Raw genomic sequence first — 19,345 nt, 5'->3', positions numbered from 1 at the left:
GTGCCAAATCGCTCTATTTAACTTATATCGTTTATATAACCCGATTTTATGGAAATGTGTGATAATAACTTATTAAAATCACAAATCAATACTTAAATCAAATTTAAGCTCAAGTTAATTATCCTAACACTCTTAGGACTCAAAAATTAGTCATTACTCAATTTTTGATAATAATTCAACTTGATATAATTTTATGCTCATTTTGACCTTAAAATCATAACATTTATGAAATAAATCCAAATTAAATTACAATAATTTCAAAATTTGAATTTTAAATTTTTGAACATTCTAGAATAATTCCATGAGACTCATAATGTCAAAAATTATGGTTAAAATTTTCGAATTAATTTCGAGAAAAATATAGTTGCAATTTATCGGTTTTATCTCATAAAACATCTAAAGTATACAAAAATTAATCCAATCAATTTTAAAATTTTAGATCTGATAATTGGGATATTAAAGCAACCTAAAATAATTTTCTTATACCATGCAATTCGTTTTAGCCATTTATGCTAGAATAGTCACTATTTATGCCATTTTTACACTAAAAATTCATAAATCATGCAAACTGAAATAATTTCATCTCAAAATTTACATACAATGTGTAAATCATGCATGTGACAACATATTAAAATCTCATGGCCTGGTTCGAAGTTTAACTATATTTAACCATATTACCTCCTTAGTAGAGATAAGGGCTAATCTTGGGTGCAATCAAGTTTAACATATGAAATTAATACAAAATTTTACACATAATAAGTAAAATATGCATGTGAGGTCATATAAAATTTTCAAGTTCAAAAACTAAGTTTAACCATTTTTAGTCATTTAACCTCCATTTATGCAATTTTTATCACATAAAAAATTATAAATCATGAAATATTAATCACATTAATACAAAACTTTACATACAATACATAAAATATTCATTTGAGGCCATACTAAAAAATCATGGCCATTAGTGAAGATTAACTTATTTTAGTGAATAAAAGTTCATTTTACTCATAAAAATGTAATTATTTCACTAAAAATCATAAAAATGAGCAATAAATTACAATAAATCATAAAAATGACCTAAAAACATTTTAGGACCAGAATATATAACATGCATCATGATTTCGTGACTTACTCTTATAAATCACAAATTTCTAGTTTTAATTAAGTTACATTTAACTCAGAAAAACCAAACCGATTATGCATACAACATCCTATGCTCTGATACCAATTGTTAGTTTCATATACCTATTATTAGACTCTTCTAATAGTGAACTAATTAACTTCTTAATTTTTGTTCTTTAGATCTAGTGCATGCATAACAAAATAAGGAATAAAATGAGAAAACAATGATTCATACATTGTTATTTTCGGATTTATGAGCACAAGTAAGGTCTCCTACCTTCACTTATTCTTGAGCTATAATGAGTATTAGGATGATCCTCCAAAATCCCAATGTAGAGATTCTCCTTTTGATTGCACCCAAGATTAGCCCTTATCTCTACTAAATAATATTTGCTAGATATTTGTTTAGTAGTCTACCTTAAAATTGATTACTAATACTCATATATTACATTAATAATATTAGTAGTATCTTTGAATAATAAGATTATCATTTCTCTAGTTTTAGAGAAAGATGAACAATGTAAAAGAGAAGTATGCATGTGTATGAATGAATATGCATAAGGAGAATGAATAAAGAACAAAAATCCTCCAAAATAAAGAACGGTATACCGGTTTTGGGGAGTTAGAGGACCAATATATAGTCCTTCCGTTTTTCCTCTTGTTCTTATCTAAATGTGTAGGTATGTAAGCTAGTTAGACTAGGTATGATTACATGTATTTTATCTCATAAAATAAATCAACCACAATCCACTATTACTACCTTCATTTCGGTCCATATGTATAAAATGGACTACCATTTTATTTGTCATTTTGTCATTTGTCACACAATATGTCACATGTCGTATGTTAGATGTTATTAATTAATTTAATGCATATTTATCAAATAAAAATCATTTTATAAATTAATTAAATTACATATAACAAATTGACTAGTGATATTTGATCACATAAATAAAATGGATCATATAATTATAATTCACAACATATTGTAATTATAATTAACCATTCATTCTTATCTCAATTGTTTCACAAACAATAATCAATTTTAGTAATAAAGTATTTCCATTACTAAAATAAATCTTATTTAATCCAATTACAATAAGATATAAATATTTTCTCTCACAAATTAATTGTTCAATTTTAAGGAATTGATTAACTTGTATCATCATACAATTAATCAACTTCACTGATAAGGGCATCATCCTTTAGGTGTGACCTTAAGGGATCAACTGATCACCACCGTCAACACGACAGTAACGTCAAACACTAGCAAGCCAATCGTTACCGATTAATGTTGATCAGTTGACTATATAAACGAATCATCCCTTACGTATTCTTAATATGAGATTTAAATATGTGATCGGACTATTGTTGAGGACACATATTCCAATAGCATCAACCATATAGTAGCCCACCTAACTCTATAACTCTATCGAATACCAACAACACAAGTGCTGCCAACTTTGTCTTACTTCCATATCGCTCAATAGCAAATCCAATATCACCACCATCTACCAAGCGAGTTGTTACATTCTATCACCCTTAAAATGAACTTCGTCCTCGAAGTTTACTCACACTCGTAAACGTCACTACCCAAAAATGTTAAGACAATCGTAGCCATACTTACCTACAACCTTACTCTATAACCATACACATAAAATACATACTACTACAAGATAAAATACATACTACTACAAGCATAACCTTTACCTTTCATAATATCAACCACAAGTCCATCCTTTATTTCACATCAAGACTCAACACTTCCAAATATACCACCGTACGAATAACTATCAAACACTATTTGTCGCATCCTACTCCTCTTAAGATAAATGTTACGTCCTCATAACCCAACTAGTACTAGATCCTTAGCTATTCCTTCCCCTTATCACCATCTCATGTCACTAATAACCGACTATAACCCCAACAGCGATAACCATTCCCATTTCAAAGGCTCTCTCTCTCTCTCTCTCTCTCTAATTCCATACTCCTAATCATTCGGCACACCATCTAACATATACCACAAAATCCTCAACATAACCACTACCAAAACTCTCCACATTGCCGCAAATCCAACTTCTTTTCTATTCACGTACCTATCCCCACCACCTAACTCACGACCCAAAATTATTACACACCCACTTGATCCTCCAATTCCCCTTTTTATTGTCATCAAACTTGTCCATAACTTAACACGATACTTACTGCTCCGATAAAAGACTATAAACCAACTACAACTCCCAGTTTGAGTACCCACATGTTCCGCTAATTACTTGCCACATCTATGTCAACAAAAGTCTCATCTAACATAAGATCGAAAGTGTTCCAACCACCTCCCACAACTATGTTTCTTCAACAAGGTATCACTGTAACTATGACAACATCGACCACATGTGCAACTCTCTTCCATATTATACTCTAGTATCACCCACAAGTCAAAATTACAGGAAACAGCAATAAACAGAACAACAATCTATATGCCCATGCTAGACTGACATAACCATTCAAAAGTTCATCTCACAAGTACCCCACCTACTCCACCAGAACCGATGACGGCATCGCAACACCGCTACCAACAGCCGCACCGCAGCGCGAAAATACCCACATCGCAACACGGAGTACCGTGTCCGGATCGCAACCCGTAACACAATAACCACATTACCAATAAACAGTGTCCCGACACAAATATTATCTCACGACTCATCCAACCTCGCATCATGATACAGGGAATAACCAGATAACAACTTTATGAATATCGTACCATACCACTACTTATGAGGTCTGAACCTCACACAATCATTTACACACATCATAGATGATGCGTGCATTTTATATAGTCTTTTTGAGCCTCTTATGCACGCATTTCTATGTAATTCCCATAGTTTTAGGCTACGAAATGCCCCGAATATTCTACTTTGGTTCGTTTCACTTAACTGTAGGAATGGACCTGAAAGAAGCAAAATTGAGCCTTTTACTGTCCCGTTAGCTTGCGTTTAGGAGATGAGTGAATTTGGAGCGGAAATACCTTTACTTCGGGAAGCGTGAAGTGGTCTCGGAAGCGAAATCAATGAGCTATGTGCAGATTCAGTGGCAGTTGCTCGATCGAGAGCATTAGGGTGAAGAGAAGACCTCGATCGAGACCCTGCTGTGCTCGATAGAGAAGTGGGATTTTGAGGTTCCTTGATCGAGTAGTGATGTACTCGATCGAAAGGTTTTGCTGGAGGATTGACTCAATCGAGTAGTTCCAATATGCTCGATTGAGCACTTATTTGGTATTGGACGTAGGGTTTTAATATCTTGTTATCGTATCTTAGGTCAAATAAATATCTCTCCTATTAATAGGAGAGACTTAATTAGGTTTAATGATTCTTTACACGACTGTTTTTCCTTTTTTTTCATCTCAGCTTTTATACTGTTGAACGTTACTTTGCTCTTCATATTCCGGATCCAAACTTTTGTAATCTTTCTTTCTCTCTTTTATTCAAGTATTATTTTCTCTATTGCACACTTTGTTTTCTTGTCTTTTAAATTCTGTCCTTGTTAGTATTTCTATTAGTTTTACCATGTTTTCTATTGCTCTATTAATTGTTGTTGTTTTATTCACCGTTATGCGTAGCTAATTTCTCTAATGCTAGGATTAGGGGAGACATGATAGTAAAACGATGATGCTTTACTTAGTTTAGGAGGTTTACATGTGAGAATTATTTGATAGCAATATAATTGTAATTATTAGGTTGAATGCATGCAACTGAAGTAATTAAACTGGTTAAATTCAGACCTAGATCGGAAGATTGGAAGAACAGACCTCTTATGAACAATAGACTACTCTAATGAGGGCGAAAGCTAAATTAGTAGTATTTTAGGACGGATAGCGGACCGGAAGGACCTTTCCACTACCCTTATCACATCAGACCGACTGACCTACCTTTAGCTGATTTGTGTGATATCATGGTGAACCGACATACTTGCATCTTTCTCTTTATTTGATCTTAATTCTCTTCACTCTTGCTATTTTAGTTTGTTAGTTTAGTTTAAACAACTCAAACACCCCGTTTTGTGACCGTAGACAGACTGATTAACAAGTAGATAGTGACCGCCTCCCTGTGGATACGATACCCGATTTGCGTCTGCTACTTTAGTTAGAGCCGGTTGGTTTTATTTTTGATAGGGTTGCGACAGCCGTGTCAAATTTTGGCGCCGTTGCCGGGGAGGCAACTATTTTATTTGCTTGTTTTATTCTCGTCTGTCTTTGCCTCAAGGAATTTATTCCTTGAGGCAATTCTTATCTTTTCCTCTAGTTTTGTTTTGATAGGACCTACAGGTCCTACCTAGACAGGATTCTAGGAGAAAGATCATCAAGGGGAAGGCTTGAGTACCTTTGATTCTTATGCCAAGATGTCTAGCGTCTCCAGGATTATAGCATAATTCGAAGCTCAGAATGCAAGATTTGACAAGCTGAAGAGTAGACAATTTTGGGGTGGTCCACCTCAGTTCCATACTATGGCACAACAGGTGGTCTACTGTGAGAGATGTGGTGCGGCAGGGCACAATGTTGTCATTTATCTGGCGGAGAACGACGAAGTCTATGCGTTTAGGCAGCGTAGATAAGCTAGTCATTCCTATGCATATGTGGCGGAGAACGACGAAGTTTATGCGTTGGCTCAAGTAATTGCCGAACAAACTTCTAGGCAACCCGAGACGGACTATGTTGTTCGCACCGGGATTGATATTCCCTATGAAGGACCGAATCTGCCTATTGATGCTGAAAATGATGGCTCAGATGTTGAAAATACTGTTCCAGAGGAAGAGTAGAATGAAGCCTCACCTGCCCCTGGTCAAAAATTCGATCGAGAGCCTTACTCTGCTCGATCGAATGAAATTACTGTTGAAGCACTCGATCGAGAGGATAAATGTTCTCGATCGAGCACAGAGGAAGACAATATCCTCGATCGAATAACTCAAATTGCTCAATCGAGTACAATTGCCCAGAAGACTGCTCAATCGAGTAGTGTTGTTACTCGATCGAGTTATTTTAATGCTGAGAATAATAAATTATCGTCTAAACTTAATTTGGACGATGATTATACAAATAAAGTTAATTCCTTTGTTACTTCTTCTACAGGTCTTGACAGGTTGACGGACCCAGGAGGCGGGAATCATACGTTGAATTTAGCGACTGGAACAATATGGATTGATGACCCAGGTGGAGGTTTGGACGAGGCTACGCCATATAAGAAGAAAGGGCGCGAGGAAGCCAAAGGTGGAGGCAATGACGCTGCAAGAAGTTGTAGTTATTTAGTTGATGCGATGGTGTGGAAACCGAAAGTAAAAATTATGGACGCCGAGGGGCCTGCATTTAGTCAGAAGCCTTGTTGTGGGCCATTGACTTGCGTCGGTGGATGAAGAAAAGAAGGTCGAGTTGGGACCTATCTAAAACTAGTGGTGACCGGGAGGCAACCCGGAGTTTAAAATTTTTTCAGTTGATTTTCAAATATTTCAGTTTTTGTTGTGTGTATAATAATTGGTTTTCAGACGATAGACTGGAACGTTAGGCTTATTTTGTTAGTCATGTGGGTCGTTCATTGCCTATTTGCAGGTACCTCACGAGGATCCATCGATCGAGTATGTTATGCTCTCGATCGAGCAACTTCTGTAGCCATTTGACTCGATCGAGTACTTTTGTACCTCGATCGAGTACCATCGAGTTCGCTTGTTTTGATTCACTTCCGGTGATGTTTCTATGAAGCTATTAGCGACCTCCCTTGTTGCTGGCTGGTTTGGGGAGGTCCCTACTTCGCGTGTTCCTATAAGTTCTCCAAAGCTTCACTCTTCTTTTCAGTTGCATTTCCTCTCTCTATTTTTGGGTACAATGAAGGCATTGTACGGTTTGGTTTGGGGAGGGTATATGCATCCATATCTGTGTCTGCATTTTGTTTTTATTGCATTCTCGTTATCACATTTAATTTTTGTATGCATTGTCTTTTATTTTCAAAAATTAAAAAATCCATAAAATTTATTTTCGAAAAAATTCACGTTTATTTTTGCATTAAAGTTGAGTCGGAACGGTAGATTTCAATGATGAAATTGCACTACTTTTAGTCCTTTTTGCTTAAGCCTTACATAAACTAATAATTCTTTTAGCATTGTCATCTTGCATAATCTACGAGTTAATGTTAAAATTTAGTTGAACGAATAGACTTGACCTGAAATTTTAGCAACCTGCTTATAATTTTTAAGGATTTAGAGCCGTATAAACTGGTGTCATTCATGACCAGTTCACGTAGGATTGTGAGTAGTTACACTTTGCATAACATGTATCATTAATTTGCACAAGTATGAAATTCAGTTGCTTTTTGCCTACATAAATTCGGGTTAGTGGTTGGTGTCACATGCAGGGAGGTGCTTAAATTACCTTTCTTCCATTTTTACCCATTAACTCCACATTTAGCCAAATTTGTCTTTTGACCCTTAACTACATCCAAATTTAGCCTGTCTTGTCAAGCTAGTTTAGTGATTATTTTTGCGGTATTTTGTTTATTGAGCCGAATTTGGTTTGTATTGATAATTGGGAGTTGGTAATATGGAGAAGGAGGATGATCATGAAAAAAAAGAAGTTGAAAAAAAAAAGAAGAAATAAAAAACAAAAAACCGAAAAAAAAAAGAAAAAAAAAAGAATTGAAAAAAGGATTTGATTGTTGTCGGGTTTTGCTCCTATGTGCTCATTATATCTTTTGAGGAGTTATTTTATTTTCGGTTTGTTGAGTTTTTATGCCAAGTTAAGGCATTTGTGCTTAATTTTGATGGATTAAGAAGCGAATATGGTTCGTTCGGTTTTGTTAGGATGCTAGCTTGACTATTAACCTCACATTCCCAAAAATGTTTTGCTCCTTCTTACCCATTACCTCACTTTTCCATACTTTTGTAAGCCCTCGGTTGTGACGGGACCTTGTTTGGTTGGAATGTATATGCACGGTAGCTAGAATTGTCTATCATACTATATTGCATGCATGTTTATGTGGGTCGTAGTCTAGGTGAGTGACTTCTTATTCTTTCTCTCTTACATATAATTGCTTACCCTTTGCTTCATGAGAGAAGAGTGACCCGTGAGAGGCCATTATCAAAGGTCTTGCAAGGTCAACGGTTCAGCTTTATTATAGACATCTTATAACTCGTTTGTATTTGACAGTTTTTGCTATAAGTGTTAGTTTGCTTGCATTAAATTGGTTTAAGTGGGCATTTGTAGCTGGTTCTTAGTTTTTATTTTGTTCCATTAGTTAGTTGCATATAGGTTGCTTGGGGAGAAGCAAAGATTTGGTTTGGGGAGATTTGATGCGTGCATTTTATATAGTCTTTTTGAGCCTCTTATGCACGTATTTCCATGTAATTCCCGTAGTTTTAGGCTACGAAATGCCCCGAATATTCTACTTTGGTTCGTTTGGCTTTAATTGTAGGAATGGACCTGAAAGAAGTAGAATTGAGCCTTTTACTGTCCCGTTAGCCCGCATTTAGGAGATGACTGGATTTGGAGCGGAAATACCTTTACATCGGGAAGCGTGAAGTGGTCTCCAAAGCTAAATCAACGAGCTATGTGCAGATTCAGTGGCAGTTGCTCGATCGAGAGCATTAGGGTGAAGAGAAGACCTCGATCAAGACCCTGCTGTGCTCGCTCGAGAAGTGGGATTTGGAGGTTCCTCGATCGAGTAGTGATGTACTCGATCGACAGGTTTTGCTGGAGAATTGGCTCAATCGAGTAGTTCCAATACGCTCGATCGAGCACTTTACTATTGGACGTAGGGTTTTAATATCTTGTTATCGTATCTTAGGTCAAATAAATATCTCTCCTATAAATAGGAGAGACTTAATTAGGTTTAATGATTTTTTACACGACTCTTTTTCCTTTTATTTCATCTCAGCTTTTATACTGTTGTACGTTACTTTGCTCTTCACATTCCGGATCCGAACTTTTGTAATTTTTTTTTCTCTCGTTTATTCAAGTATTATTTTATCTATTGCACACTTTGTTTTCTTGTCTTTTAAATTCTGTCCTTGTTAGTAATGTTATTAGTTTTACCATGTTTTCTATTGCTCTTATAATCGTTGTTTTATTCACCGTCATACGTAGCTAATTTCTCTAATGCTAGGATTAGAGGAGCCATGATAGTAAAACGATGATGCTTTAATTGGTTTAGGAGGTTTACATGTGAGAATTGTTTGATAGCAATATAATAATTATTAGGTTGAATGCATGCAACTGAAGTAATTAAACTGGTTAAATTCAGACCTAGATCGGAAGATTGGAATGAACAAACCTGTTATGAACAATAGACTACTCTAATGAGAGCGGAAGCTACGTTAGTAGTATTTTAGGGCGGATAGCGGGCCGGAAGGAGCTTTTCACAACCCTTCTCACATCAGACCGACTGGCCTACCTTTAGCTGATTTGTATGAGAACATCAAGAGTAAGCAAGAGCTTGATCCTAAGATTCAGGAATGGAAGTCAAGAGTAGAGAGTGGAACAGTTTCCAGGTTTTCTATCCATACAGATGGGAGTGTCCGTTTTAATGGGAGATGGTGTATCCTTGAGGATGCAGAGTTGAGAAGAGTGATCTTGTCGGAGGCCCATTGCACTCCTTATTCGGTTCACCCGGTTGGTGACAAGCTTTACAAAGATCTTATGAAGACTTTCTGGTGGCCAAACATGAAGCGGGATGTAGCTGAGTTCGTGGCTAGATGTTTGACCTGTCAGAGGGTCAAGGGTGAACAAAGGAGACCACAGGGTAAGATTCAGTCTTTAGAAGTACCCCAGTGGGAGTGGGAGTCAATCTCTATGGACTTCGTTGTGGGATTACCTAGATCATAGCAAGGTAATAACATGATCTGGGTGATAGTTGATCGGTTAACCAAGTCAGCCCACTTTGTTCCTATAAAAGATACCTGGTCTAAGATGCAGCTAGCATTGGGTTACAGGAGACATGTGGTACGGTTACATGGTATACCCAAGGATATCGTTTTCGATCGTGATGCGAGGTTCATATCCAAGTTTTGGCAGGAACTGCAGGAGTTGATGGGTACTACCTTGAAGATGAGTACAACTTTTCATCCAGCAACCGATGATCAGACGGAGAGAACCATCAAGACCTTAGAGGACATGTTGAGGGCATGTGTCATGGAGTTTGGGGGCTGCTGGGAGGACAGACTTGATCTGATTGAGTTTTCATACAACAACAGTTATCATACGAGTATCGGGATGACACCTTTTGAGGCCTTGTATGGTCGGAAGTGTCGAAGTCGAGTTTGTTGGGATGATAGTTCTGAGGCTGTAGTTTTAGGACCACAGCTGGTACAGGATATGGTTGAGCAAGTCTAGATGATCCGGCAAAAGATGAGAGCAGCTCAAGATCGTCAGAAGAGTTATGCCGATTTACATCACAGCGACATAGAGTTCGCAGTAGGTGACAAGGTCCTTTTGAAAGTGTCACCTATGCGTTGGGTAATGCGGTTTAGGAAGAAAGGTAAGCTAAATCAGAAGTTTCTAGGTCCTTATGAGGTATTGGACCGTGTAGGCGAGGTAGCCTACAGATTAGCCTTGCCACCAGCTTTGGATAGAGTCTACAATGTTTTTCATGTTTCACAGCTTTGGAAGTATGTGAGTGACCCGTCACATATACTTGAGGTAGAGAATATCGAGCTTGATGAGTCCTTGTCCTATGCTGAGGTTCCTAAAGAGATTCTTGACCGCAAAGTTCGTAAGACAAGGAATGGTGAGGTCTAATCACAATGTGGAAGAGGCTACATGGGAACCCGAGGAAGCTATGCGAGAACGTTTTCCTAACCTTTTTTATCAGGTATGTTTGGTTACGGGGACATAACCATTGTCTTTTTAGGGGGGTAGGAGATGGTCGCTTGCGTGTTTTGTCTTACTTTGAGTCGGGATAGTAGGTCTTCTGATGCTTTGTGTAGTTCTTGGGTGTTGTTAAGTGTTCTTTGGGAAGTCTTTTTGTGTGTTGTGTGTCTTGTTTTAGAGTAGAGTGTGAACTTGGGGACGAAGTTCTTTTTAAGGGGGGAAGACTGTAATACTACGGATTTTTATAAGCTAAGTACTTGACCGAGTAGTGTCAAGAGTGTAGTCTGTTTGAGTTCTGCCGAGGAATACTCGACCGAGTATAATGAATACTCGACCGAGTAGAGCATACTCGGCCGAGTATACACTTTACTCGACCGAGTATCTGGTCTGGCGAGTAATATTTCAGCGGTTTGATGCGGGAGTGTTTAGGGTTATTTAATATTGAAAGTCAGTTTCTAAACGTCATTTACAACCCTGATCATTTTACGATTACTCTAATCACTCCCTAATCCTCCACTGTGTGTGCAATCGTCGTAGTCCTTGCGTTCAATCTTTCATTCTACTGTTGGTAAGTCCTTATTTCCCATGTCATTTATGTATTTTGAGGGTTTACTGTTTATATGGAATTGAGGAAAAGGGGAATTGTGCAATATCTGATTGTGCTATGTGGTTATTGTATAGGAGAAGACTTCGTAGAGGAGCCTTTCTGATTGTTCGGTTTTCGTATTGCTGTTGTTTCTAAGGTAGGGTTTCTCCTACTCAGTATTGTTAATTGATTGAGATTGCATATGTTTCATAATTGTTGTTATCTGCAGATCATCGAAGGATGGGTGTTGTGGTGACGGTGTTGGTGTGGTTGTGTTGTGACGGTTGTGGTGTTGTGACAGCTGTGATGCTGTGTGTGTGATTGTGGTGGACTCACTTGCGGGAGTGGCTTCACACCCTAGTTCGCCCTCCGTGGAACCCGCCACGGGAGGTGATGTGCACATTAAGGGATAGGGATTGTTAGTCGCTCGTTGATGAGCTGGACTAGGTGGGGATGGGCTGCGGTCACCCACTGGCGGAGTGGATTACCTGTTGCGATGGGTAATCTGGCAGGGCTACACACTTCGGTGTATAGTCGGTTACTATGGAGGATGATCAGCCGGTTACATTGTCTGTTTGTCTTGTATTGATTGAATGGTACTGACCCCGTTGTTGTTGTTTGTGTTATCTACTGTGATCCATTCGGGGATGGTCAACAGGCTTGACAGGTATTGCTTTGGTGAGCTTGGGCGGTCATGGGAGAGTCGTCTTCACCAGTTCTAGCATCACAGTCTTGAGTCTTAGTTATGATTTTGTAGTTGTCAGACATTGGATTCATTTTAGTGGTTTGGATTTGATTTTGTTAATGTAAACATTTACACTCTTCATTATTCTATTAAATGTGTTAGGATAGACGCTTTTGATATATACTAACCTCAGGCAACTGAGATAGTAACACACTTTCATGGCTAGGTGGTCCTGGTAAGGCACCTTGGTATGAGGGGGTGTTACAATCACTTCCAGATGAAGGACTTGGGAGAGGCACAACGAATCTTGGGTATCCGGATCTATAGAGATAGGTCCAAAAGGATACTAGCATTGAGTCAAGAAGCTTATATTGACAAAGTTCTTGACTGGTTCAATATGAAACACTCTAAAAGAGGATTTCTACCTATGGGCCAAGGGATCACTTTGAGCAAGTCACAGTGTCCCTCTACCCCTAAGGATATTGAACACATGAAGACCGTCCCTTATGCTTCCGCTGTTGGGTCTATCATGTATGCTATGATTTGCACTCGTCCCGACGTCGTGTATGCTTTGAGCATGACAATTCGTTATCAAGCCAAGCCCGGTGAGAGTCATTGGATAGCCGTAAAGAACATCATTAAGTACTTGAGAAGGACTAAGGATTTTTTCTTAGTGTTTGGAGGAGAAGCTGAGTTGCGTGTAAGAGGTTACACAGACATAAGTTTCGAAACCGATCGGAATGATATGAAATCCCAATCCGGCTATGTATTTATGCTAAATAGAGGAGCTGTTTGCTGGATGAGCTTCAAGCAAAGTGTTACCGCGGATTCTACAACAGAGGCTGAGTACCTTGCAGCGTCTGAGGCTGCAAAGGAAGCTGTTTGGATTCGGCAATTCATAGAGGGACTAGGAGTAGTCCATTCCGCCAAAGATCCGATCACTCTATATTGTGATAACAGTGGGGCTATTTTTCAAGCCAAAGAGCCGAAGTCTAGTAATAAATCTAGACACATTGAAAGGAAATACCATGTAATTAGAGATTATGTGGAAAGGAAGGAAATTGACATTTGTAAGGTTGGGACAGACGATAATATTGCTGATCCTTTAACCAAGCCTTTATCAAAGGCTAAGCATGATGGTCATGTCGTTGCAATGGGATTGAGACGAGTACCAGAATTTATTTGGATTATGGATATGTAATAATTGGATAGTGTATCACTTTATATATATATATATATGATAATCGCATTCATTGTTTAAGCATTCATTTATGAATTCTTTCATTTAGTGTGACTAAATTTATAATACCTTGTTTATCTGAATAAGTTGTGGAGACAATGTTGAACACTATTAAAGTGAATAAGATGAACATTGTATTTTGTCCCTAGTCGCTTAATGAGGTGACATCTCGGAGCGACTAGATTGTAAGTCGATTGATGGTTGGTTCAACACCATAAGGTCATATGAGATGACTAGTCGATTACATAGGCAGAGTGTGTAACACTTTGCCAGACAGTGACCATTTAGAGAGTCCCTAAGTTCTATTATAGACGCCTGGTCGTGGCAGGGATCTCTAAGATGTTCCTATGAGTCGATTCTTTTGACTGGAGACTATTATCCAAGTCAGTGCAGTTTCCGAGTGACTTTGATTTTTGTCCTAGGTTGTGCCGTGAAAGGAGGCCAAAGGGCATCTTCTGAGTCATGGTGATCTGTATTGAGGAAAGATAGATAGGGCATACAGGAATTGTCCACCCACGTTGGGTTACAATATCTCAAGGCCACTCGAGGAGTTATGACTATAAATGTGATACGTGCCTAATATATAGTCTTTTTAGCCTATTTCAGCCCGTATTTCTATGCATTTATATACTGTTTTTATGGTATTTTGCCTCGAATTGGCTACTTTGGTTTGTTTTGTCCATTTTGTAGAAATGAACGCGAAAGTAGTGGAATCGTACTCTTTTTCGTCCTTTTTGCATGCATTTAGAGGAGACGGGATCTGTCCAGAGTGAGATACTGCATTGGGAAGCGTCATGGCACGGATTATGAGGCATTAAGGCGCATACTTGAGCTGAAAAGAAGACGAAGTACTCGATCGAGTAGTTTTACCACTCGATCGAGTGGTTTTTACGTCCCAGATTGGTCGATCGAGTGGTTTTCCACTCGATCCTTAGCTTGCAGAAAGAGCAGTTACTCGATCGAGTAACTTTCTACTCGATCGAGTAGATTTGCCTGAGGTTTTGTTAGATCAAGTGGTTTTATTCCACTCGATCGGGTGGTTTCGCTGATTATGGGCTTTAAACAGCCCGTGATATGTTTATTTCCGCAAAACTTTTTTGTTATCCTATTTAAACCTACATTAGTTAGGTTATTAGGACGGATTTTTAGACTCTATCTTTCATATTATCAGAATTTTGCTACGTGGCTTTACATTATTCACTGTAACTTCATTCTAGGATTGCTTTCGCTTGGATTATGTGTTCTTTACGCCGGATTCGCATCGATTGTAATTCTTTCTCTTCCTTTAATAATAATTAATCCTTTGTTACTTTAATTTCTTGTTTACTCCATTTAATTCCTCTGCCCTAATTTACTTTTATGCAATTTTATTGTTATTTCATAATGTTTACTGCTGGAAAATTATCTGCTGTTAGTTTAATTAGCGACATGAGTAGCTAAACCCCTTTCATGTTGGGATTAGGGGATCTGCGGTAGGAATGTGACGATGTAGTAAATGAATTAGATGAATTGATCATAAAACTCTGTCACCATAGCAATTTAATTGTACTTATCGACTTAGTTGAGTGCACACTTCTGAGTCACCTCTTTAATCTGGCTAAAATTAATCCTAGATCGGAAGATTGGACTAAATAGGCCTGCTATGAACAGTAGACTACCCTGACGAGAATGAAAGTTAAGTTAGTGGTATTTTAGGATAGAAAGTGGACCGAAAGGACCTTTCATCATCCGTCTTACATTAATTCGTCTGAGTCATTTACAGCTGAGTCACTAGACTACCGTAGTGAACCGAAATCCTAACATGTCCCTCTCTTTCTGATAGTTTAAACTCATTTCTTGCCTTTACTGCTCTTGCCCTATATTTCTCTTACCTTTAAGACTCGTAGTTTAGAAAACAATCAAATAAAACCCCCCATTTGTGACCAAATAGACGGACTACTACAAATATCTTGTCTCCCTGTGGAGATAGACCTGACTTCCCTAGCTATATAGTTAGTCTAGTTAGTTTATTTTTGACAGGTACACGACAGACGTGTCAAATTTTGGCGCCGTTGTCGGGGAGGCAATCGCCCTATTTGTTGTCGTTCCATTTATTTTATCTGTCTCAGGGAATTTTTTATTCCTTGAGGCCGTTCTTATTATTTCCTTTCAGTATTGTTTATGCCCAGGTCAGACAAGTTAGAATTAGTTTCAGCTGATTCAGAACCAGAGAGATTATTCAGGCATAGACTTCGTCTGCAGAGGAAATCACGAAAGGAAGACTTGAGTACTTTCGAGCCAGAGCTACATCACTTTCTTTTCGAAGACAGTCCGTTATCACCAGTAAAGATGCCTAAACTTTGTAGTCATTCGGTGCCCAAGGCCACCTCAATTCCGAAGGGTTTCAATCTCCTGACAGAGGATGGTAACACATTCGATATCCGCCCTTCTTATATCAATCTGGTGGAGAGGAATATCTATAGAGGTGTGGCAGGTGAAGATCCGAGGAAGCATATGGAGACCTTTACCGATTACTGCTCTACTATCCCCGCCACTAAGGGGGTAACTCAGGACAAGATTAAGGAAGTTCTATTTCCTTTCTCTTTAGCTGATTCAGCCAGGGAGTGGCTGACTGACTTGGACCGCACAGCTGCTAGGGTTACAGATTGGGAGTCTCTCGCTCTTGCCTTTTACAAGATATATTTCCCTCCACAGCGCACCAATCTGCTGAGGGCCAAGATTACTAGTTTCAGACAGACTCCCGAAGAAAGTTTCTATGAGGCATGGTCGCGATTCAAAAAGTTGGTGAGGTCTATCCCTCACCATGGTTTTGACCCATGGTTTCTAGCCAATCAGTTCTACAATGGGTTGTATGACGACCAAAGAGCCATACTTGATGCGGCATCTAGTGGAAGATTCCAGGAGAATACAGATGACGATAAGGGATGGTCTCTTATTGAAGAGATGGCAAATCACAGTGCTGAGTATGGTAAATCGAGGGATGGGATTAGAACAGTTCATGCAGTCGATAAGCAAGTTTTGGCTCAGCTGGAGACCATGAATGCTAGATTCGACAAGTTGGAGTTACAAGCTGCTGGGGAGCCTCAGATGGTCCATGTTCTTACTAGAGGAGAGGCTGTTTCATGTGAGAGATGTGGAGGTAATGATGGCCACTCTGCTGTAGACTGTCTTGTAGAGAAGAAACAGGTCCTTGCCTTTCAACAATATAGGCAAGGAGGAGGTTCCTATTACAATAATCAAGGGGCAGTCCATCCCAATCTGAGGTGGACTAGCCAAAATGTGCTCAATCCTACACCTCCTCTACACCAGCAGCAGCCTTATGTACCTCCACATAAGAATCAACAAGGCTATCAGAAGCCTCCTTCCTTCACTCCTCCTAACCATGGTGCATCATCTTCCGGTGGGGTGAGTGAAATTGGTGAGCTTAAGTCCATGATGCAAGCCTTTACAAAGCAATTTCAGCTGAGTGATCAACAGAGAGATGCGTCCATCAAGGCACTTGAAACTCAAGTTTCCCAACTAGCCATGAACCAATCCACAAGGAAGCAGGGTCATTTACCGACTCAAAATGAGAAGAATCCATATGAGACGGTAAACTTGATAAATCTGAGAAGCGGTCGTTCATACGAGGGACCGGAAATGCAAAATTCAGACTCGAGGAAGGCTAAAACAGATGGTGAACAGTGTTCTGTTGAAAAAATTAAGCTCACGACAAAGCAATTGCTCGATCGACTGAAATCTGCTGCTCGATCGAGCAGAATTGGCGAAGAAAGTGGTCGATCGAGTTGTTTTTCCACTCGATCGAGTGAACAAGGAATGGACAATGGCCGATCGAGTAGTTTTTCTACTCGATCGAGTGAAGAGCAAAATGGAGTTGCTCGATCGAGTGAAAATTTCACTTGATCGAGTGATATTGATGAGGATACTGCTCGATCGAATGGAAATATTGGTCGATCGAGTAGTTTTGATGACGGGAAGCTTATTCGAGAACCTGCTAGTGCTCGTTTAAGCGATACATCACCGGAAAGACCTCGTTCGAGAGGTAAGAAGCGTCCAAAGGATACCGAGCTTACACCGGAAGACACATTGGCACTACTACAAATGGGCACTTGGGCCACGGCTAAATTCGTGGCGCAAGTGTTAAATTTCCGTGGCTAAATCATTTGGCCACGGGAATACCTTCCGTGACGCAAGTGGCCGTGGCAAAGACATAGCCACGGGAAAAACAAGAACGTGGCTATTATTAAATTTTTGGCCACGGATTCTCTCGTGGCTAATAACTCCTGTGGCCAAAAAATTTCCCGTGGCAAAAAATATATATGAAAATTAATTAAATAAAATGTTAAATAATTTTTTTTTTCACGATCGATATTTTATCATATATGGAATCATGACAATTTCGGTACTGGTTTCGCTAGTTAACTCGATTCATTTGAACGTTCTTTGGTTTCACCGGTCATGCATTCACGCGCATCAAAGAGGCTTCCCAGGAGGTCACCCATCCCAACACTACTCTCACCTGAGCACGCTTAACTGTAGAGTTCTTTTGATGTGCTACCGAAACTGAAAGTTAACTTTGTTGATATAATTAATACTTTGAATCCTTTTAAGTTTATTTTTTCTCTTTCAAAATTTACCTTTAGTACTATTTAATTACAAAAATGTTACATGATTTACGAATTTTTGAGGGAATAATATTATTTTGGCCAAAACAATTAAATTTTCGATGTTACCCTCCCGACTAATGATTTTGACGTCATTTTTTTGCCCAAGTTAGCAAAACCATTTTCTCTAAAAAGTAAATTTAATCGTGTTCTCCTAACATTTTTTTATTTCTTTAGTTTATCGACATTCTTATTTTCATTTCGCTTCTACTCATTTTTTTCGTATATTTTTTTACGCAAATGCTATTGTCTGACTGCCGTACCTACGATATGAAAAATTAAGCATTTTTTGGTAAAATAATGACCACTTTTTATAACTAAAGGTCCCCCCCAAATTGGTCATTATTAACCAAACAAGAGTCACTTTTTACTCAAAAACACGAAAAACACTATCATACAAAGAATCTCGTATTTTCTTAAGTCGATTTCTCTTTGTGATGATTTATCGTTTTTATCTCAAAATTTTCACATTATTTGCACATGTGACTTTTAATTATTATAATTTCTATATTTTCCCTGTGATGTACTCATTTTCAAAGAAAAAAATTTCTCCATATTGAATTTTGGGTAAATTGATAAAAGTACCAACTTTAGTCATCTTTTTCATAATCAATAGCAACATAATCAAAATTAGTAATCACTACCAAAATATTAACTTTTTTCTACGATAGGTACCAAGTCGCCTTCTTACTCTAATTTTTTTCCTACTTTAAAGGTATTTTCATCTAAGAGAAGGATTTTGGAAGTGGGTGAGTGGAGATTTGTACTTGAATGATGGCCTTTTGGACTTTTTCAAGTAGGTTGAGATTCGATTTTCAAGCGACTTAGTACCGATCGTAGAAAAAAGTTAATATTTTGGTAGTGATTACTTATTATTGATTATGTTGATATTGATTATGAAAAAGGGTCCTTATATTATTATTGTTTATCAATTAACCCTTGAATTTTTTATATTGATAATTTTCCCGATATGTTTTTTTTCTTAATTTATTTGTGGAAGATCATTTTTTTCTTTTATTTCTTAGCGCACTTATTTTATTTAATCCATTTTGTAATCTAATTGTCGTTTTTTTTTTCACTCCTAAAAAAAATTTTCCCAAACTTTTTTCTCACCAAGTTAAATTTTATATCAAATTCAAATTTTTCTATTAATATCTTACAAATTAAGTTGTAAATCAAATTTTGAATGAACCAATTGGACAATATG

General features: G+C 38.1%; 1 non-coding gene across 1 annotated transcript; it reads right to left on the bottom strand.

Moving 5' to 3' along the window:
- Nucleotides 1–16,177: 16,177 nt before the first annotated feature.
- LOC141635964 (small nucleolar RNA R71) lies at nt 16,178–16,284 on the bottom strand. Its single transcript, XR_012540612.1, has one exon. It is a non-coding gene; the product is annotated as a small nucleolar RNA R71 (small nucleolar RNA).
- Between the last annotated feature and the right edge of the window lie 3,061 nt (nt 16,285–19,345).

The sequence above is a fragment of the Silene latifolia genome, chromosome Y (genome assembly GCF_048544455.1).
Source record: "Silene latifolia isolate original U9 population chromosome Y, ASM4854445v1, whole genome shotgun sequence".
Classification (NCBI taxonomy): Eukaryota; Viridiplantae; Streptophyta; class Magnoliopsida; order Caryophyllales; family Caryophyllaceae; genus Silene; species Silene latifolia.
Note: the sequence above shows the minus strand (reverse complement) of the source record. Positions and strands in the feature narration are given on the sequence as shown.